Raw genomic sequence first — 22664 nt, 5'->3', positions numbered from 1 at the left:
TCTCTAAGGAGAACATTTATATATTAGTGTTACAAGTAAGCTTACGTTAACACTACAATGAAGTTACTGTGAAAATACCCTAGACACCACACTCTGGCACCTGTTTGGGTACACTGAATTTACTATGGTCAATGCACCTAACCAGCATGTCTTTTAGACTCAGCCAGCGAATGTGGTGGAAGCAGATTAAAGGTAAAAGTATTGGATATTTACCTGGAGAGAAAGAATTTGCAAGGCTCACTTCATGGAAAATTCACCAATCTTTCCATATTCCTGAATCATGCTTATAAATATTTATGCACTTTCGGCAAAGTCTTCCACCCTTCTTAAAGTGTGGTGCTCAGAATTTGACATAATACTGTGTTTAAGGCTAAACTAGTTTTACAAAGGGTCACTGTAAATTAATTGCTTTTGTATTCTTTGCCTCTATATATAAAGTCCAGGATCCTGACATCCTCTATGTCTTACTAACTACTTTCTCAATCTTCCTTCCCACCTTCTATGGTTTGTGCATTTGTATGTTTTTGTTCATTCGTGGGGTATGGGTGTAGCTGGCTAGGCCAGCATTTATTGTCCATCCCTAATTGTCTTTCAGAAGGTGTTGGTGAACCGCCTTCTTGAACCACTGCAGTCCATGTGTTGTAGGAACACCCACAATGATGTTAGGAAGCAAGTTCTAGGATTTTGGTCAACCTACAGTGAAGGAACAGCAATATTGTCAGGATGGTATGTAACATGGAGGGAACTACCAGGTGAGATGTTCCCTTGGATTTACTGCCTAGTCCTTCTAGATAGTAGAGGTGACTACTTTTGAAGTTGCCGTTGAAGGGGCCTTGGTGAATTGCTACAGGGCATCTAGATAGTATGCACTGCTGCAGTTGTGCATTGGTGGTGGGTGGAGTGAATGTTTAAGATGGTAGATTGGGTGCCAATCAAGCAGACTGTTTTGTCCTGGATGGTATCAAAGCTTCCTGAGTGTTGTTGGAGCTACGTTCATCCAGGTTAGATTTGTCCTAATTTTTGTATACAGGACATACCAGGGCAATTTTCCACATTGATGGGTAGATGCTAGTCTTGTAACTGTGGAACATCTTGGCTAGGGAGCTGGCAAATTCTGGAGTACAAGCCTTAAGCACTATTGCCAGAATGTTGTGAGGGCCCATAGCTTTTGCAGTATCCAGTGCCTTTGGCCATTTCTTGATATCACTGGCATCTATAATGCTGTGGACCTTGGAGCAGGATGAGATGAATCATTCACTTGGTACTTCTGGCTGAAGATGATTGTAAATGTTTCTGCCATGTCCTATGCAGTGATAAGTTGGGCTCCTCCATCATTGAGAATGGGGATATTTATGGCACCTTCTCCTCCTTATTTGTTTAATTATCCACCACCATTCATGATTGGATGCAAGTCCAATTTGCTTGTGGGATCACTTAGTTCTGGCTATTACTTAATCCTTCTGCTGTTTGGCATGCAGGTAGTGTTCACCAGGTTGATATCTCATTTTTAGGCATGCCTGATGCAGATTCAGGCAGATCCTCCTAGACTATTCATTGAACCAGGGTCATCCCCTGGCTTCATAGAAATGGTAGACTGGGGGATATGCCAGGCCATGAAGTTACAGATTGTAGTTATATGCAGTTCTGCTGCTGCTAATGGCCCACAGCACCTGATGGATGCCCAGTCTTGAGTTACTAGATAGGACTTCATCTCCACAAGGAATGTGTGGTGGTCACTCCTACCAATATTGTCATGGACAGATGCGTCTGTGACTGGTGGATTGGTGAGGATAAGTTAAAGTTGATTTTTTTTCCTTTACCAACTGACACAGACCCAGTCTAGCAGCGACATCCTGTCAGACTTGGTCAGCTCAGTGAGTGGTGGTGCTACCGAAAGACTCGTGGTGATGGACATTGAAGTTCCCCACTCATAATATATTCTATGTCTTTGCCATCCTCAGTGCTTCTTCCACAGATATTCAACATGGTGGCGTACTAATTCATCAATTACAAGGGAAAGGTAAGTGGTAATCAACAGGAAGTTTCCTTGGCCATGTTTAACTTGATACCATGAGACTTCATGGGGTGATGGGTCGACATTAAGGATCCCAGGGCAAACCTCTCCTGACTGTTTATCATTGTGCCACTGCCATTTCTGGTGGATCCGTCCTCTAGATGGGACAGGACATACCCAAGGATGGTGATAATGGTGTCTGAGACATTGTCTATAAACATATATATATAAGGTCCCTCTATTCCTATACCTCCTTTAAAATTGTACCCTTTACCTTGTATTGCATCACCTTGTTTTTCCAACAAAAATGTATCACTTCACATTTCTTGCCCTCAAGTTCAAAAATAGAATCCCTTCTATGCAGAAGGAGGCCATTCAGCCCATCGCATCTGCACCAACTCTGCTGACAGAGTACCATATCTGGGCCCCTTCCCCCACACAATCCCCGCAGCTCCACACATTTACCATGGCTAACCTATCTAACCTACACGTCTTGGGACACTAAGGGGCAATTTAGCATGGCCAATCCACCTAACCTGCACATCTTTGGAGTGTGGGAGGAAACCCATGCAGGCATGGGGAGAATGTGCATACTCCAAACATATAATCACCCAAAGCCAGTGTTGAACCCAGGTGTCCCTGGCGCTGTGAGGCAGAAGTGTTAACCGCTATGCCACCATGACAGAGTACCATATCCGGGCCTTGATGGTTCATAGTTGAACCACTGGCAATGTGTGTAAGCTGTGAAAATTGAGTGGGAGCTTGCAGCAATGCTAAATATATGGGGTAAAAATGAATGTTAGACAACACGGCTGACTAAAATAGACTGTTGGTAGATGAGTGATGGGGCTGAGTTGAACTGAGGAATGTTAGATGTCAGTGATGAAGCTGGTAGAATGTGACATGTGAAAATGCATACACTGATCTTGACGACTCATGTGAGGTACTACTTGCTATGGCACTGCATTAGATCCTCAAAGCTAAACTCCTGACATTGGCCTCCATGGCTGTTAGAGTCCCATTGCCAATCTACTTGGAGTGTCTCCTGCCCCTCTGTGGAATATGACGTTGTCAGAATGCCTGCATTTCAATCAATAGGTCAATCATGCATCACAACGCTGCGCTCATTTTTTCAGGCTATCCAATTTAATTCCAAGATTTTTATTGTATTCAAGTTTGAGAAGTTAGTATGCTAAATATAATGATGAGTTGGTGTGCCATCTGCATAATTTTCAATACTGCCTCTGGCCTCGATCTTTCTCTTTCTGGGATTCTGCCATGTTAATTATGCTCTTTCTCCTATTGTAATTCTGTGACAATGGTTGCGGGCCCTTTATCTCACTCGAAGGAGAGAGGCTATTTCATTGGTATAAATGTCATGGAGATTTTGTTTGATATGATGTCATGCATTCCACAATGATGAAGATGAATTGTCCCTTTAAAATAAGTGTCCTTGAAGACCAGCAGAAACTCTTGTATCAGGCAAAGTGAATTGAAAAGGTTCTTTGAATAAAGACATTTCAGTGGCTAGCCTTAGCAGAAGTGAGTTACCATGACACCTTCTAGCTGCTGATACCTCAAAAGCTGTGATTCCTTCTGCAGTCTTGCTGTGAAGAGATATTTCTCTTTAGTTGGCTGCAGCTTCTGAAATGCTGCATTTGAACTGTATTTATCTGCCTTCCAGTGTCAATATCTTAATGAAGAGGGACATTTTTGACCTCCAATCCATCCAATATAGGTAATCATAGTTTTTAGAAGGAAACAATAGTGGGTTCACATTGGCAGGAATTAAGGCCACCCCACTGCAAAATATTCAGCTAGGGACATTTAATAATTACACCATGGCAGCCAAGGGAAGTTACCCATGTAAACTCTGAGCTAGTGTCCTCTGAACTTATGCATGTAGATGTTAGGATACAGAACATGCTGCCCTTGGGTCTGGCATGGCAATGTAAACTGAAGAAACTTGCTGTGAGCCAGAAAACCCTGAGATGAAGACCACTTCAATCCCAAGATGCTCTTGATACCACATCATGGCCAAGAACCAGAGGGGTCCCAGACCTTGCTCAGTGTAGCACAGTAATAGGTTTGAGAATGGCACACAGAGAGATTAGGGCAGACAAAGTGTCATGGGTACAAACAACATTGAGGTGGGAAGTAAAATGCCTGTGAGCAAACGAAGTAGTAATAATATGGAAAAAAGTCGGTGGAATAAAAATTAGGCAGTCATTTGGAAAGAAAAACACAATTAAAATAATTTAATCAAGGATCAGGTGTAACTAATAAGCTATGAATGAGAGTTGACAGGTCACCCTGATGCTTCAAGGAGTCAGCTACCAACAATTGCCACATTTTTTTCTATTATATGATATTTTATGTTTTTGACAGAGAATGACTTGATTCTGTGTCTGTGCAAATTGCAAAGGATTAGTTAAAGTCAAAACTAGGTTTTCTAACAGCAATTTATTTAGTTATGACACACCTTTTGAGCACAGAGGAGGTCAATGATGTTTTTAAAGAAATAACATTTTCACACAGCCTCTTCAGGTGGGGGTTGAACATTAACTAACACTTTGGTCATGTTCTTTACAGCTTCATTAAATATTAGATTGTCATACAGGCTGAAATTAATATTACTTTTGTTTTCTATCAATTCTGACATGAGAGCTTCATATTATTAGCAATTTCAAAGCAGACAATTTTTTTTTGTAAACTTAATTGACTAGACTCACCAGGGATAACTGGATTTTTCTGAGTCTCTTCACCCCATTGAGATTGTTGATGTATGAATAAATCCTTAAAAAGTCACTCCCCCTATGTTATTTTCAGACACTTTATGAAGCATTGTATTGAGACAACTTGTATCCCACAAAGATAAAAGCAAATTACTGTGGACGCCGAAATCTGAAACAAACAGAAAATGCTGGAGAATCTCAGCAGGTCTGATGGCATCTGTGGGGAGAGAACAAAGCTAATATTTCAAGTCTGGATGACATTTTGTTTGACAAAGGTTGTGTCTAAGATTTTTTAAATAACGTTAACCTCCTAATATCATATACTTCCTAAATGGTTTATATATGTTTCAGCTGTGAAATGACTAGTCATTTAAATGTTCCCTAAATCAAGAAAACACAAAATTTGGAAAGCTTATGAAGAAGAGAACTTACGAAAGAACTAATTAAAAAGCTACAAGAAAAGATTCAGAAATCCACTTAAATCAACTCAAAAAAATAGAAAAAAGGAGGGACATGTGATTATTTTAAAAGTTAAAGAAAGTTCTTGAAAATTAGTTTGGCTTGGGTGGAGAGACAAAATAGGAGGCGATATTCAGGTTACAAAATGTGCCAGATTTGCTGTTTGTTTGAATTAAAGGAAGGAATATCAGATAAGTTCTGTAACAAATATGCAACCCTTCCTCTTTGCCTTTCCACCCAAGTGGCACTAAATGTCCCTGCAAGGTAAAAGGCAAAAGGTCAGTTGCCATTACAATGTGTAAAGAAAAAGGTCTCGAGATGGGGGCATCATGGACGAGGCTGGCATTTATTGCCCAGCCCTAGTTGCTCAAGGTGTTGATGGGTCTTCTTCTTGAACTGCTGCGCTAAATAACTTCAAAGGCTACTTAAGACAATCCAATGACACTGCTCTCAGAAATAAAAAAATGCACTGCTTTATAACATGGCCTCAAAAAACATTCTTCTGTTCCGAGCTAAAGGAATTTTACACGCTAACACAGAAATACCAAATTACTTTGTGCAAGTTACAGAGATTAATTCATGCATGTCGAGACATCTTAAAGTTTATTTATTAGTGTCACAAGTAGGCTTACATTAACAATGAAATGAACTTACTGTGAAAATCCCCGAGTTGCCACACTCCGGCACCTGTTCGGGCACATGGAGGGAGAATTTAGTATGGCCAATGCACCTAACCAGCACATCTTTCAGACTGTGAGAGGAAGCCAGAGCACCCAGAGGAACTCACACAGCTACAGGGAGAATGTGCAGACTCCGCACAGACAATGACCCAAACCTGGTCCCTGGCACTGTGAGGCAGCAATGCTAACCACTATGCTGCCCTTCTTTGTGATGCACATGAACTCCATTGGAATATTAGGAGGTTTCCAATTCAAACATGAGCCAGTTTGGAGTAGCCATCCCAAGAATGCAGATCAATAATGTTGATTAATGCATTATGGTCACCAACCTAGAACTAAACTAGAAACACAATTGATATCAGAATTCCCTTATCACAGTTTTGGCAGCACCAAAACTGAAAGGAGTGAAGCATCAAATGAAGGGTCAGTTTTCTGCCAGCCTAACTTGAACAATAGCTTCTGTCACATATTTATTTAGATTAATATTTTCAAAAAGAATTCTTGTTGATTGGCCAATGATGATAAGTGAGTTCTGGGATATTTAAAGTTATATTAGGTTATTCTTTGCCAGCTTTAATCAGAAGTTTTTCAAATGAACTTCAAAGCGCTCTTGAATTAAGTCTTCAGAAATTGAATGTTTTACAGCAACTTGTATTTACATAGCATTCTTATCATAGTAAAATGTCCAAAAATGCTTCACAGGAGCATTTCAAACAAAATTTGAAACTGAACCATGGAAAGAGGTATTACGACAGGTGACCAAAGCTTGGTCAAAGAGGGTAGGTGTACTAATTCTTGTCCAGTGGACTTTAAGGGGGTCCTTTGGGAGGACAGAACGGTAGAATGATTTATAGGGAAAATTTCAGAGTTTATGGCCTAGAAAGCTGAAGGAACTACTGGTAATGATGGAGTGAAGAAAATCAGTTATATACCAGGTTCCAGAATTGGTGCAGCACAGAGATTTTGTAGGGCTACAGGTGGTTATTGCCAGGGAGCAAAACCATGGAGGAACAAGGAAACAAGAAATAGGCTGCCGCTTGAACAGGATGGCATGAGATAGGGCACAGGCAGCAGAGTTTTGGATAAGGTCAAATTTATGAGAGTACTGCCTGGGAGACTGGCCAGGTGAACATAGACAGAGGTTTCAATAACAAGTGACTGAGACAGAGGTGGATGCAGGTGAAGTTGACAGTCTAATGGATATGCTATGGGATCAGAATTCATCTGATTTAAATAAAACAGAACTTAAATGCTTTCAGGCAAGTTTAACATCTAAACTAACAATAGTAAATACTACAATACACAGTAAGAGTTAATTTAATAGATTTCTAAGCCCATTGACTATCTTTGAGATGGCATAAAGCCTAAAGACCTATCCAAAAAAAGAACATCAATACATAAAAATAACACAGAGTGTACTGATACTGAACATTCCGAGTTTAATAACCATTCACTCATCAGTTGCTCTTGCAGAAACTTCCTGCCTGGTTGCAAATTAACAAGGATTAGCAAATTGTGGGTGCTGCCAGGATTAGTTGGCACACAACTCCGGAATTATGCTGTTGGCATTATATACCATTGCACATTCATAGAATACAAGTCTTTTCTGTGTATGTAAACTTACATATTCCTATCAGGTGCATGGATGTGAATACAACGATGGAACTCAAGACATAGAGAGGTTAGCAATTGCAAAGAATGGTACTTTTGTTCACTATAAGATGCTTAGTAGCTGATATAGAGAAACATCCTCCAGAGTAAATCAACAGTCCCTAGAGAAATGACTTTGGACAATGCTTACTGAAACACCGCTACTCCTTTATGAAGTAGCAGTAACATAGAAAGAATGTAGAAATCACTTTCATTGGCATCAGCAGTTTCTGGACAGTGTTGACATTTTAACCCTTTGACACAGATTCTTTACAAGTCCTACATTGTTGCAAAAGCAGTTCAGCACAAACAAATGCACACAATGTAAAACTAATTTTAAGATCGGTATCGTTCTACTAAATTCTGACATATCTGTCTGTTAAATAACCACCATCCATTTTGACATGATAATGTACATATAGCAGTCCATAACATCATAAGACCAAAAGACATAGGAGCAGAATTAGGCCGATCGGCCCATCGAGTCTGCTCAACTATTAAATCATGGCTGATAATTTTCTCATCCCCATTCTCCTGCCTTCTCCCCATAACCTATGATTCCCTTATCAATCAGGAACCTATCTATTTCTGTCTTAAAGATACTGGCCTCCACAGCCTTCTGCATCGAAGAATTCCATAGATCCACCACTCTCTGGCTGAAGAAATTCTTTATCTTTGTTTTAAAGGACCATCCCTTTAGCCTGAGGTTGTGCCCTCTGATTCTAGCTTTTCCTACTATTGGAAACATCCTCTCCAAGTCCACTCTATCCAGGCCTCACAATATCCTATAAGTTTCAATAAGATCCCCCCCTCATCCTTCTGAACTCCAACAAGTACAGACTTAGAGACTTCAATCGTTCTTCGTATGAAAAGCTCTTCATCCCAGGGATCGTTCTTGTGAACCTCCTCTGGACCCTGAGGAACGATCAGCACCCCGAAAGCTCGAGATTCCAAATAAACCTGTTGGGCTTTAACCTGGTGTTGTGAGACTTCTTATGTGCCCATCCCAGTCCAATGCCGACATCTCCACATCATGGCTACCTTTCTTAGATAAGGCAACCAAAACTGCACACAAAATTCTAGGTGTGGTCTCATCAAGGCCCTGTAGAGCAGCAGTAAGACATCCTTGAGTAGCATGGTGGCACTGTGGTTAGCAGTGCTACCTCACAGTGCCAGGGACCTGGGTTTGATTCCCGGCTTGGGTCACTGTCTGTGTGGAGTTTGCATGTTTTTCCTGTGTCTGCGTGAGTTTCCTCCAGGTGCTCCATTTTTCTCCCACAGTGCAAAGATGTGCTAGTTAGGTGCATTGGCCATGTTAAGTTCTCCCTCAGTGTACCCGAATGGGTGCTGGAGTGGTTACTAGAGCATTTTCACAGTAACTTCATTATAATGTGAATGTAAGCCTACTTGCAACTGATGAACTTCAAACTTTTAACTTTGCTCTTGTACTCAAGTCCTCTTGCAATGAAGGCCAAAATACAATTTGCCTTTCTAACTGCTTGATCTACCTGCATGCTTGTTTTCAGTGACTGGTCTACTAGGATACCCAAGCTCCTTTGTACATTATCATTTCCAAATCTATCATCATTTAAATAATACTCTGTCATTCAGTTTCTCCATCCGAAGTGGACGACTTCACATTTATCCATGTACTTGCCCAGTCATTCAACTTGCCTAAGTCATACCGAAGCCTCTTAACATCCTTCTCACCACGTATCTTCCCACTAAATCATTGATGTATGTTGTGAACATTTGGGGCTTAAGCACTGCCACTTCGAGAAAGACCCATTTATTCCTATTCTCATTCCTGTCAGCTAAACAATTCTCATTCTATACTAATATGTTACCCTCAATCCCATATACTTTAATTTTACACACTGACCTCTTCTGTGGGAATTTATCAAAAGCTTTCTGAAAATCCAAATACATCACATCCACTGGTTCATCCTTATGTATTTTACTTGTTACATCATCAAAAAACTCCAGGTTTGTCAAACAGGGATTCTCTTTCATAAATCTATGTTGATTTTGACTAATCATTTTGATACATTCTAAGTATCCTCTTTGATTTGATTTATTGTTACATGTATTGGTATACAGTGGAAAGAATTATTTCTTGCACACTATATAGACAAAGCATACTGTTCATAGAGTACATAGGGGAGAAGGAAAGAATAGGGGGCAGAATATAGTGTTACAGTCACAACTAGGTTGTAGAGAAAGATCAGAAAACATTTTTAGAGAGTTTAAAAGAGTTAGAGTACAAATTTAAGAGGGTATACAACAAGTCACCTGACACCATAAATCCAGAGCAGGCCCCAGTGAAATTTGAACTCACAATCACTGGTTTACAAAACCAGTACTCAAATCCCAGAGCTATAGAACCACTATTATGGCATTCTTTGTATTAGACTCTAACTTTTCCTTACTATTGGTGTTAGGCTCACTTATTTTCTCCTTTTTTTTGAAATAGAGGGGTTACATTTGCCACCCTCCAATCCAGGACTGTTCCAGCATCCAATGAATTTTGGAAGACAATAACCAACACATCCACTATTTCCATGGCCTCCTTTAGTACCCTGGGATGACCATAATATATAGGAGCAGAATTAGTTCATTTGGCCCATTGAGTCTGGTCTGCCAGTCAACCATGGCTGATGAGTTTCCCAACCCTATTCTCCTGCCCTTTTACCCTAACTTTTAATGTCCTTATCAATCAAGAATCTATCTATCTATCTCTGCCTTAAATACACTCAATTACCCGGCCTCCAGAGCCTTCTGCTGCAATTAATTCTAGAGATTCACCACCTTCTGGCTGAAGAAATTCCTCCTCACCCCGGTTCTAAAGGGTTGTCTCTTTATTTTCAGGCTGTGCCCTTGGACCCTAGTCTCTCCTACTGGTGGAAACATCTTCTCTACATCCACTCTATCCAGGCCCTTCAGTATTGATGTAGACTATCAGGCCCTGGGGATTCATCAGCTTTCAGTCCCATTAATTTCTCCAACACTGTTTTTCTAGTAATACTGATTTCTCTCAATTCCTCCTTCTTATTGGACCTTTGATTCCTTAGCATTTCTGGGAAGTTATTTGTGTTTTCCTCCATGAAGATCGAACTAAAATGGTTGTTTAATTGCTCTGCCATTTTCTTGTTCTCTATTATAATTTCTCCTATTTTGGATTGTCAGGGGCCTACATTTGTCTTCACTATTATTTTCTGTTTTATTGTACCACTAATCCAAGAATAAACTCAAATCCTACCATAGTGGCTGGTAAATTTAAATTCAGCTCATGATATAAATCTGTAATTAAAAGTTAATTTCAATAATGTAATTACTAAATGATTGCAAAAACCTACATAGTTCATTAATATCCTTTGGGTAAGAAAAATCTGCTGTTTATACTTGGTTTAACCAATATATAACTCCAGCAACATTGATTCCTCACTACACTCTTAAATAGCCAATTCAGTTGTATTCATGAAAACAACTCACCACAACCTCAAGGGCAGTTGGGAATAAGCAATAGTTATGGAGGCGTGATGGCCTAGTGATAATATCATTAGACTATTAATCCAGAAACTCGGCTAATATTCTGGGGACAAGGGTTCGAATCCTGCCATGGCAGGTGACGGAATTTGAATTCAATAAAAAAAATCTGGAATTAATAACCTACTGGTGACTATGAAACAATTGTTAGAAAAACCCATCTAGTTCACTAATGTCCTTTAGGAAAGGAAATCTGTTGTCCTTACCTGGTCTGGCCTACATGTGACTCCAGAGCCATAGCAATGTGGTTGATTCTCAACTGCCCTCCAACTATGGATGGCAACTAAGGATGGGCAGCCAGTGATGCCCATGTCCCATGAATACATTTTTAAAAATAAATAATTGCTGGCCTTGTCAGTAACACTCAGATCTTGTGAATGAGTAGAAAATATAATAAAACTTTTTTTTTAAACAAAATTTATAATTTGTTGAGACAACTCTTATTTCCACAGCATAAAATAAATTACTACTGAATTGCTATGCTATTAAAAAAATGACTCCAGGCACTCTAATAATACTTTGCCCTGTTAGTTAGGAAGGTATACTGAATAAATTTAAGTTCTGTTCCACAGCTAGAGCAAGATTGTCAGCAGGTTCTCCTGTGAAGTACTCGTCGTAGGTCAATTGAATGTCAAATAAAAATTTTATGGCAGATCATGAGTCATTTCTGTATATTTTATCTGCAAACAGTGTATCAATCCTCACACACTGAATTCCCTTACGCTGTGGCTCAATGCTAATCTGCTGTTCAATCAACATTTTGTCAGATGATTCCTGCCCAGATGCATGTGATTATGAGGAAATCTTGGTTAGATATTATAAATCCAAAGATCTTGTTTTTCTGTTGCCTCTGTGTCATAATGACTCTATTTAGCTATTCTTGCAGCACAATAGCTCATTTCTTCTGTTTATGTAAACTGGATGCCTGGATTGGAATTTCTAATATTGTTTTAAATATAGAATTGAATGTTGCTCAGCAAATATTCTGCTGGAAGAATTGAAGCATCTTGATTTTTAAGTTTTTTTCCATTGCTGGGCTCTCAATTATTTAACTATTTTTGATGGTTATCATGTGCCATGAGATGTGACAGAACATTCTGGATATTACAGTTCTGTGGGAGCAAGGTGAAATGCAGCTACCAAATACAAGCTATATTTTTATTTAATTAAAAAAACAAGGGGGGGTTGTCTTCAGGATGAATTACTTTTCTTTTTGTGCCACTGTGTTTAAAAAATATTCTGCATAGGAAAAATGATTACTTTCAGACTAGTTTTTCACCCTATTATGTTTCCTCACTCATCACAGAAAAACAGGTGCTTTTAGTCATGATGTTGGTTGTGAGATTTTGGAGGCTGTATTATTTAATGGGAGTAATAGCCAAATGATTATGGCATTCCACAAACAATGCAAATGTTGAGATTAAACATTACATATAAAATTTGACTAATTAAGAGGACTAACACCAGAAAGTAACCACAAATACAACTTTGCTGTTATTAAAGACCCGATTTACTTCAGCGAAGAGGACTTATCATCTTGAATCTTCTCTGATTGCCATTTGATTGCAGATCTTCTTTGTTGTATAACTCTTAATACCTTCAGGATAAGTAGAAATGGGCAATTAATATTGTTGTAATTTTCCATTGGCATGTGTTGCCCATATCTTAAGAGGGAAATGTTTTACAAAATGAGAAATTGTGACAATGGCTCTGGTGGGTATTGTCTCTCTCTCTCTCCTGTCAGTTCCCTTGACAACATTAAGATCAGCAGCTGATTTGGAAAAATTACAATTGTTAGCTAAAATTACCAGTGGTTGATTAACAATAGGAATTAATTCCTTTGATTTCTATGATGTAATTTTCATTTTGGACTATTGAGAGAAGTTATATTTGCTGCAATTTTTTTTTGCTTTGTTCCACAATTCTCCTTTCACTTCCCGATTGTTTCTCAGATTTCAATTTCCTGCTGCTGCATGTCCAGGGAGCAAAGCCTCCATGCTGTAGAGATAACGATTTTCTTACTTCTCTGAGACACACCCTCAACTATATCAAACACATTTTCCCTTTCAAAATCCCATTGTTTAAAGATATTTGATTAATCAGTTTAAGGGTGTGTTTGCAGTTATAAGTATTTCCAAAGAAACTATGTCCAATTCATATCTGTACAAGTTATAAATGAATTTCCACTTGAACCAAACAGAGCAGCTTCAGAAACTGTTGGCAATTTGTTTAAAAGTACTGTATAAATCAGTTTGATGGTGAGTCTGAAGTGTTGAAGTATTTCCAAAGAAACTACATCTAATAACTAAGGGTTATCCAGACTTGAAAAGTTGGCTCTATTCTCTCTCCAAATGCTGTCAAGCATGCTGAGTTTTTAACATTTTCTGATCTTGTTTTGCCTTTGTCCAATTCATACCTGTATAAGTTACAAATGAACTTCAACAGAGCAAATTCAGAAACTATTGACAAATTGGCACAAAAACCTTCCCTGTGTAAATAACTAAAGGCCAGAAGCAGCGATGTTGAGAATAACCAAAGGTCAAAAGTAGCAAAGTTGGGAATAACTGAAGGCCAGAAGCAATGAATCATAGAATCCCTACAGAGTAAAAAGAGGTCCTTTGGCCCATCAAGCCCGCACTGACAATCCCACCCAGGCTTATCCCTGTAACTCCACAGATTTACCCTACTAATTTTCCTAATACTAAGGTGTGATTTATCGTGGCCAATTAACCTAACTGCACATCTTTGGACTGCAGGAAGCAACTGGAGCACCCAGAGGAAACCCAGACACAGGGAGAATGTGTAAACTCCACACAGTGACCCAAGGCTAGAATTGAACCTGTGACATTGGGAAAAACCAAAGGCCATAAACAGTGAAGTTGAAAATAACTTAGGACCAAAGGCAGTGTAATTGGGAATAACGGAAAGCCAAAGTTGTGAAATTGGGAATATTTTAAGAAGTTGGGAAAAAGGAAAGGCTAAAAGCAATGAAGTTGGGAACATTTTAAGGAAAGCAGCAGTGAAGTTGGGAATAACAAAAGACTAAAAGCAATGAAGTTGGGAATATTTTAAGGAAAGAAGCAGTGAAGTTGGGAATAACAAAAGGCCAAAGGCAGTAAAGTTGGAGGACATGAACTCCAGAGCAGAAAACAACAGCACTGCCAGTCACGTGACTTAACCGACCTCAGGATGCGCGAGGCCAGAGGTCAACGTGCGGAAATGAAGATGTTTATAATATTTAATTCCTGGGATTAGCGGTGGGAGAAAGAAAGCGGCTGTTTGGCAGGTAGCTAAGATGAATTTGAATTTTGGAACGGGTTTAACCGTCCCCCCAGCCCCCAGCCAGGCAGAGAGTGCAGCTTCCGGTGGGCGGTGGGACCAATCGCAGGCTTCGTTACAGCGGCCGTCGGTTGGGCTGCCGCGTGACCGGCGGAGGACCAATAGCAGGCGCCGTTTTAGTCAGGCCCGCGGAAAGTCAAAGGCCGTTTGGAAACGGTTTTTTTTCCTCCTCCTCTGATGTTCCGAAATTATTTCCCTTAAAAAATTAAAACGGCCGTTTTGTTCCCCTCATCCTCCTCCGTGTTACTCCTCCTCCTCCTCCTCGTGGCGGTGCCGGAGAGGAAGCGGTTGCTCTTCAACTCCCAATCCGTGGGACGTGCCTTTGACTTTGTTCTTATGATCGGTTTTATTTGTTCCGAAGGAGGTTGAACGGGAGAGGGTGAGGGGAGGGGGGGGTGTGAGGGAAGGTGGCTGGTTTTCGGGGGGCGGGTGGGGGGGGAAACGGGAGGGGGGCAGGTACAGAGCCCCAAACCCAGGAGAATTAGGATCTCGGCCGAAGATCGGGTTGAAGGCTGAAAACACTCGGCTGGGCCCCGGAGTGGGACTGTGAATGGGAGAAGGCAGCCTGGGACTGGCGTGAGGACGGTGGGGCCTCCCCCTCCCCCCACTACACACACACACTGGAGCGGTAAGTGAAAGGAAGGACTGCGGCAAACAGAGAGAGAGGAGGCCGAAATAATTTACAATCACCGTTGTAGTACACTGACTTGTGTTGGAAACGTGTGCATGTTTGCATTCCTGGGCTCACAGCCCTGAGCCATGTTTCCCCAGCAGCTTCCCCCACCCCCATGTATTCACTAGTTTGCTGATATTTACTAAAACCACTGGCAGCCACGCGAAGCATGTCATCGATTGCGTTTTTTTCGATTATTTGCGTTACTTTGTTTCTGCAATGTCGTTCAGGTGTCAATCCAGAGTTTGTTCCTATGTAATTATGTTTTGTTGGAGACGAGCGAAACGTTTGTAATGTACGTGAGGCACATTGCACCGGTGGTTTATAGAAAGCATTTTATTATCTTAATTCGGTCAATCTGGATTATGGTTCATTATTTGTAAATAAATGTTGATTCACTGCCACTTTCACCTTCCTCGTACTGAAAGTGTAGATATAAACATATTAATTTGCCTAGTTTTCTTCTGAGAAATTTAAAATATGTCTACGTGGTATTGTTTTCTAATTTAAAGAAAAAACAGTCTTTACTTTTTAAGAGGAGGAATTTGCAGCGCTGGGAGAAGCTGAATGGTTGAGAAATTATATTCTGGTTAATCATAGAAGTGTTCTCTTGTTGGCGATGGTGTAGAAGGAGGTCATTTGGCCCATCGAGTCTGCACCGACTATAATCCCAACCAGGCCCCATCTCCATAACTCCATTTATTTATCTTGCTACTCTCCCTGACACGAAGGGGCAACTTTCTATGGCCAATCAATCTAACCCACACATGTTTGGACTGTGGAAGGAACCCGGAGGAAAACCCAGGAGAAGGTGCAAACTGCACACAAACAGTGACCCAAACTGGGAATTGAACCCAGGTCTCTGGCACTGTGAGGCGGCAGTGTTAACCACTATACCACCATGCTGCCTTGATTAGGAGGTACTGCTTTTATTGAATTTGTGCATGATATTTTGTGTTTGAGATCTTCAGAAATAAAGATAATGAAATACATGATTGAATCCACAAGTGAATGAATGTTTTCTGCTATTGTTTGAAATATAGCTATGTGACTTGATTTTTTTTTTAGTTTTGAGGGTAGTATTATCTTCAATCAGCTGCTCTTCCCCCTTTTACACTTCACCATTCCTATCCCAATTTTTTCCTTTTCTAAATTTGGTAATGCCTGATGAGGTTCCGCAGGAGAATGATCCTCCTAAAAACTTGGCATTTTTTATTTCTAAGTGCTCATTTTTCACAATAAGAATGGACAGTTGTGTAAGAGGTTTAATTTTAGCAGAGTTTTTCTGGTTTCACTTGTCTTTCCAGCAGTTATGGGCAGTGATCAGGAATGGGACATTGGTTTTGTGTATCTCTCAAACCACCTTTATAAAGTTGCAGTTGGTAACTCATTACAGATGTGAGAACTTAGGGCTTTCCATTTCTTATGTCTTGGTATATTAGTAAACTGTTTTTACCCATAAGTGATTCAAAGCAAGTTTTGAATACAGTACTTTTTCATATCAACAATTTTTCTTTTGTCATGGCAGGCAGTGACTGATAAGTAATTCTAATCCAAATCTGTTCTTCTAAGTGTAACAATGTCTTTTTGCATCCAAGAAGTCAGTAGATTGCAGTTACCAGTATCAGTTCTGGACTGATCTGTTTTCCTCCTCCACTTCTAATCAAGGGCACCTTTATTATTGCTAATGTTCTTCAGTCATCAGCTAGCTCAACACAGATTGCAAAATATGGAAGTTGGGCTTATGACTTAATGCATTGGTTGATGCCTTTATGCATTATGAGGAGCTTTATGGAAATAGTCTGTTTGCTACTCTGGTTTCTTTGCCAATTTCTACAGTCATGCTGACCAGAAGAACTTTGTAATTGATCTGTGGCATGTACTTAAATGGCTGATCTCAGCTCAGGTGAGATGAGAATGACTACCCTTGCATACAAGGCAGCATTTCAGTGTGGTATCAATGAGCTCAGCAAATCTGTAGTCAGTGGGAATTGGGTGGAAAACCCTTAGCTGATTGGAGTTGTACCTGGCACAAAAATGATGATTGTGGTGGTTGGAGGTTAATCATCTCAAATGCAGGACATATACTGCAGGAGTTCCTCTAGGTAGTGTCCTAGGCCCAACCGTCTTCAGCTGCTTCATCAATGACCTTCCTTCCTTTATAAGGTCAGAAGTGCGGATGTTCACTGTGCAATGTTCGTGGTTACCAAAGCAGTCCATGTCCAAATGTAGAAAGGACAATATCCAGGTTTGGGATGACAAGTGGCAAGTAATATTTGTGTCAGATAAGTGCCGGACGATGGCATCTCCAACAAGAGAATTTACTATCACTGAATCCCCCACTGTCCAGAAACTGAACTGGACTGTGTTCTACCTGAATCTCAGGGACTGCAGCATTTCAAGAAGGCAGCTCACCACCACCTCAAGGGCAACTAAGGATAGCATTAAATGGTGGTCCAGCTAGCTGCACTCATATCCCGTAAATGATTTTTTTAAAAAAATGAATACTTTGGCTACAGGATCAGGCCAGAGGCTAGGAATCCTGTGGCCAGTAATTCAGCTTCTCATTTCCCAGAACCCTATCCCCAATCCACGAGGCAAAAGTCAGGAGTGTGATGGAATACTCTCCGCTTGCCTAAATGAGTGCAGCCTCAATAACGCTCAAGAAGAAGCTCAACACCATCCAGGACACAAGTCGGCTTGATCAGTACCCCTTCCACAAACATTCAGTCCCTCCACTATTGACCAGCAGTAGCAGCAAATGCTTTTTAAAAGACAAAATTGTACCTGCTTCTACTACTACCTCTGGCAACTCGTTCCAGACACTGACCACCTAAAAAATTGCACCTCTGGATCCTTTTGTATCCCCTCTCCCTGCACCCCCCTCACCATAAACCTATGACTAGATGTTGACTATCTACCTTGTCTATGCCCCTCATTATTTTAGACCTCTATAAGGTCACCCCCTAAGCCAAGGGAAGAAAGTCCCAATCTATCCTTTCCTTAACTCAAACTATCAAGTCCCGGTAGCATTCTAGTAAATCTTTTCTGCGCTCTTTTCATAGTTTATTAACATCCTTTCTATAATAGGATGACCAGAACTGTACAGAGTATTCCAAGTGTGGCCATACCAATGTCTTGTTCAATTTCAAGACGTTTCCAACTCATATTCAATGTTCTGAATGATGAAGCCGAGTGCCTCCTTCACTACCCTATCCACCTGTGACTCCACTTTCAAGGAGCCATGAACTTGTATCCCTAGATCTCTTTGTTCTATAACTCTCCCCAGCATGCTACCATTAACCGAGTAAGACCTGCCCTGGTTCGAACTACCAAAATACGTCACCTTGCATTTATTGAAATTAAACACCATCGGGATTCATCAACCCATTGGCCCAATTGATCAAGATCCCATTGCAATCTGAGATAACCTCCTTCGCTGTCCACTATGCCACCAATCTTGATGTCATCTGCAAACTTACTAACCATACATTCAGAAAGGACAGCAGGACTAGAGGGCACAGCCTCAAGATAAGAGGTGGTCAGTTTAGAACGGAGTTGAGGAGGAACTTCTTCACTCAAAGGGTGGTGAATCTCTGGAATTCTCTGCCTGTTGAAGTGGTGGAGGCTACCTCGCTAAATATATTTAAGTCACGGGTAGATAGGTTTTTGGTAGGCAAGGGAATTAAGGGTTATGGGGGGAAAGTGGAACTGAGCCACTTCAGATCAGCCATGATCTTATTGAATGGTGGGGCAGGCTCGAGGGGCTAGATGGCCTACTCCTGCTCCTACTTCTTATGTTCTTATACCTTCTAAATTCTCATCCAAATCATTAATATAAATGACAAATAACAATGGACCTACCACCAATCCCTGAGGAACACTGCTGGTTATAGGCCTCCAGTTTGAAAAACATCCCCTGTCTTCTATCATGAAGCCAATTTTGTATCCAATTGACTACCTCAGCATGGATTCCATGAGATTTAACCTTCTGCACAAGTTACCATGTGATACTTTGTCAAAAGCCTTGTTAGTCCATGTAGACATCATCAACTGCACTGCCCTCATCTACCCTCTTGGTTACCACTTCAAAAAACTCGGGAGACATGATTTTCCACTCAAAGCCATGCTGATCGTCCTTAATCGGTCTTGCCTCTCTAACGCCTGTAGATCCTGTCTCTCAGAGTAGCTTCTAACAACTTATCCACTACAGATGTTAGGCTTACCAGCCTGTAGTTCCCAGACTTTTCCCTGCAGCCCTTCTTAAACAAAGGCACAATGTTTGCTACCCGCCAATCTTTAGGCAACTCACTTGAGGCTGTTGATGCTTCAAACATCTCTGCTAAGGGACTCATAATTTCCCCCCAAGAACTCCCACAATGGCCTGGATACACTTCATCAGGTCCCGAAGACTTGTCTACTCTTGATGCACTTTAAGACTTCTAGCACCGCCTTCTTTGTAATATGTACACTCCTCAGGACATCATTATTTATTTCCCCAAGTTTCCTAACATCCATGACTTTCTCAACAGTAAACACTGATGAGAAAAATTCATTTAGGATTTCGCCCATCTCTTGTGGATCCACAAATAGATGACCTTATTGATCCGTAAGAGGCCCTGCTCTTTCCCTCTTTTGCCATTTATGTATTAGTAGAAGCTCTTTGGATTCTCCTTTGTCTTATCTGTGGAAGCATTCTCATGCTCCCTTTTTGTTCTCCTAATTTCTCTCTCAACTCTACTCCTATATCGTCTGCACTTTTCAAGGGATCCATTTGATCTCAGCTGCCATGCATGTCATATGCGTCCTCCTTGACAGGGGCTTAATATCCCTAGTTATCCAGGGTTCCCTATTTCTACCAGCCTTGCCTGTCATTCTAGAAGGAATGTGTTTACCCAGATCTCTGTTAACGTACTTTTGAAAGCCTCCCATTTACCAGTCATCCCTTTGCCTGCCAACAGGCTCACCCAATCAATTTTTGATGGTATTCCTGTCCAATACCATCAAAATTGTTCAGACTGTCATTCTCCATAGCTATGTTAAAACTAATGGAATTATGGTCACTGGTCTCAGTGATCTCTCATTAACACTATTTGCCAAGAGGAGGTCAAGTTTTGCCCTCTGTAACTGGACTATCCACATACTGAATGAGAAATTCCTCCTGAATAAGCTCAACAAATTTCTTTCTGTCCAAGCTCCTCATACTATGACTGGGACAGCCAATGTTGGGAAAGTTTAAGTCCCCTACTATTACCATCCTATTTTTCTTGGCAATGTCTGTAATCTCGTTACATATTTGCTCCTCAATTTCCCACTGATTATTAGGGGGCCTATAGGACAACCCTTTCAAAGTGATCTCTCCCTTCATATTTCATAGTTCTACCCATGTTGTTCAGTGGGTGACGCTCAGAAATATCTACTCTACTGCTGTGATGTTTTTCCAAATCAAATACTCAACTCTCCCTCCTCTCGTGCCTCTTGTTCTATCTTTCCTATAGCATCTGTACCCTGGAACATTGAGTAGCCAGTCCTGTTTGTTCCTTAGCTATGTTTCAGTAATAGTTATAACCCAGTCCCATTTACCCTTCCATGCCCTGAGTTCATCTGCCTTGCCTGTCAGGGGTCTTGCATTGAAATAAATGCAGTTTAATCTGGACTTCTCTTGCTCTCTGCCCTGCTTATGCCTGACCTGTCTGGTACTAGGATTGCTGACACTGCCTTTATCTTTGTAAGTCGCTTTGCAGTCTGTATCATCAACAATATGAACTGCAGCATGGAGGTTCCTCTCCAAGTCACTCACCACCCTGACTTGGAAATATATCAGTGTTCTTCACTCTTACTGGGTCAAAAACTTGGTACTCTATGCCTTAACAGCGCTATGGGTGTACTTAGATCCATAAGGTGGATGAACTGCAGTGGTTCAAAAAGGCAGCTCACCACCACCTTCTCAAGGGCAACTAAGGATGTATGATAAATGTTGGCCTAGCCAGGGCTACCCCACATTCTGTAACTTTTTAAGAAAAGGACTCATTGGGGTGCTACTATTTATATTAGAGCCTCTATGGCAAGGACTGGATTGTGCTTCACCGTGATGTTCTGAAGTCACACTGCCTGCAGATACTATCGAGATACATAAATTAATAATCACTCTGCTGAGCCTCTGGAGAGCAACCAACACCTGTTGTATTGGACCCTGACAATGACTTGATATCTTTAAAAGCAGGAGTGAAAATTAGCCTGCGTTACAGAGGAAATAATCTGTTCCTTAGCAGACTGATATCACCTTTTCTCATTTATTGGTAGATCAGCTGAAATGGCAGACATGTCGGGGAACTGTCAAAAATCATCTGCCTGGGAAATTGGATCACATTTCAGGCAAGCAGCAAGCCAGTGAGAGTCTACTTAGGCCACATGCAATAGTGACCCTGGAAAGATAAATACTACTGATCGCCTGAAAGTTAAACTCTTACAGATAGTTGGCACTAGATGGGGGGAACAAAGAAAATTACAGCACAGGAACAGGCCCTTCGGCCCTTCAAGCCTGCACCAACCATGTTGCCCAACTGAACTAAAACCCCCTACCCTTCCCGGGACCATATCTCTTTATTCCCATCCTTTTCATGTATTTGTCAGGATGCCCCTTAAAAGTCACTATCGTATCTGCTTCCAATACCTCGCCCAGTAGTGAGTTCCGGGCATCCACTACCCTCTATGTAAAAATAAAACTTGCCTGTTTGTAATTTAGCTTGTCAGTAGTGGTGTCAAACTAAGGCACATAATTCATCTAAAACTTGGAAATGGGAGCTAGTATAATCCTCAAAACAATTTTAAGTCATTACATTTGTTTGTTTTTGAGGACTATGGATGTTTAAGATTTCATTGACATTTTCAATGTTATGTTAGTGAGGCATCTCCTTGCTGAGCCTCATTGGAAAAGTATTTGCTTGGGTTGCCCTTGTCAGACTGCAGATCCTGGCTGAATGCTTCTACTCAATCCCATTGTGGTTTCAGTGGAATATCTGTAGTTGATGTGCAGCTGCTGGACTGAGAAGATCGTAAGAAATACCATGAATGAAGAAGATCACTATATTGCCTTCATTGATCTCATCTGTGGCATTCAACCTTATGAGCAGAGGCAGACTGTTTAAGCTGCTTAAAAAAAAATGGTGCTTGCTGAAGTTGCTTAATGTGATCCCTTTCCATGACAAAATGATGAGTAAGGTCAGCTACGATTGGGCAGTGTTGGCACTCAGATCTGCAGTAAGGTCAAACAGGGCTGTGTTCTGGCACTGACTGTCTTTGCAGTATTCTCTTTGCTATGTGCCTTCAGCTCATCTACAGAGAGTGTTTACTTATCAAAACTGGCAGCTGTTCAACCTTGCTTGCTTGAGTTCCAAGACGAGTGCACCAAAACCTCATCAAACAATTGTTCTATATTGAGAATGCAGCACTTGCATTCCATTCTGAGGAACACTGTCAATGGTGATTGAATTTGCCCTTTAATGTCTGAAGTTTGGCTTGATCATCAAGATCAGGCAGGCATGTTTCATGGTACATGATGTTGCCAT

The 22664-nt window shown here is 40.8% G+C and overlaps 1 protein-coding gene across 1 annotated transcript in view; it reads left to right on the top strand.

Annotated features, from left to right (window-relative positions):
* Positions 1 to 14894: 14894 nt before the first annotated feature.
* Positions 14895 to 22664, top strand: part of ankrd11 (ankyrin repeat domain 11) — a 218199-nt gene continuing 210429 nt past the window's right edge. The window contains exon 1 of the mRNA XM_080186859.1: positions 14895 to 15051. The gene's annotated coding sequence lies outside the window, so the exon portion shown is untranslated. The remainder of the gene's footprint in view (positions 15052 to 22664) is intronic.

This window comes from Carcharhinus amblyrhynchos, chromosome 4, assembly GCF_965287045.1.
Source record: "Carcharhinus amblyrhynchos chromosome 4, sCarAmb.v2.hapA, whole genome shotgun sequence".
Classification (NCBI taxonomy): Eukaryota; Metazoa; Chordata; class Chondrichthyes; order Carcharhiniformes; family Carcharhinidae; genus Carcharhinus; species Carcharhinus amblyrhynchos.
The sequence above is the reverse complement of the archived record's forward strand: the minus strand, read 5'-3'. Positions and strand labels throughout refer to the sequence as shown.